The sequence below is a fragment of the Myotis myotis genome, unplaced genomic scaffold (genome assembly GCF_014108235.1).
Source record: "Myotis myotis isolate mMyoMyo1 unplaced genomic scaffold, mMyoMyo1.p scaffold_m19_p_20, whole genome shotgun sequence".
In the NCBI taxonomy this organism is placed as follows: domain Eukaryota; kingdom Metazoa; phylum Chordata; class Mammalia; order Chiroptera; family Vespertilionidae; genus Myotis; species Myotis myotis.
In genome coordinates, this window is record NW_023416325.1 from 15,444,727 (window position 1) to 15,445,092 (window position 366).

The following is a 366-nucleotide window of genomic DNA, read 5'->3' on the forward strand; positions in this document are numbered from 1 at the left end:
GGCCGCAATCGGCTTGGGAATCACAGATCCAAAACACAAGCCTCTGATCAACACTAGTTTCACACGGCCGCTCACCCTCCGGCTCGCCCCGCCCAGCCGAGGCCCCGCCCGCCCAGCCGAGGCCCCGCCCGCCCAGCCGAGGCCCCGCCCGCCCAGCCGAGGCCCCGCCCGCCCAGCCGAGGCCCCGCCCGCCCAGCCGAGGCCCCGCCCGCCCAGCCGAGGCCCCGCCCGCCCAGCCGAGGCCCCGCCCGCCCAGCCGAGGCCCCGCCCGCCCAGCCGAGGCCCCGCCCGCCCAGCCGAGGCCCCGCCCTCGCCTTCCGCAGTCTCGCGTAGCCTCGCGGGATATTTCCCATAATGCCCCGCGCC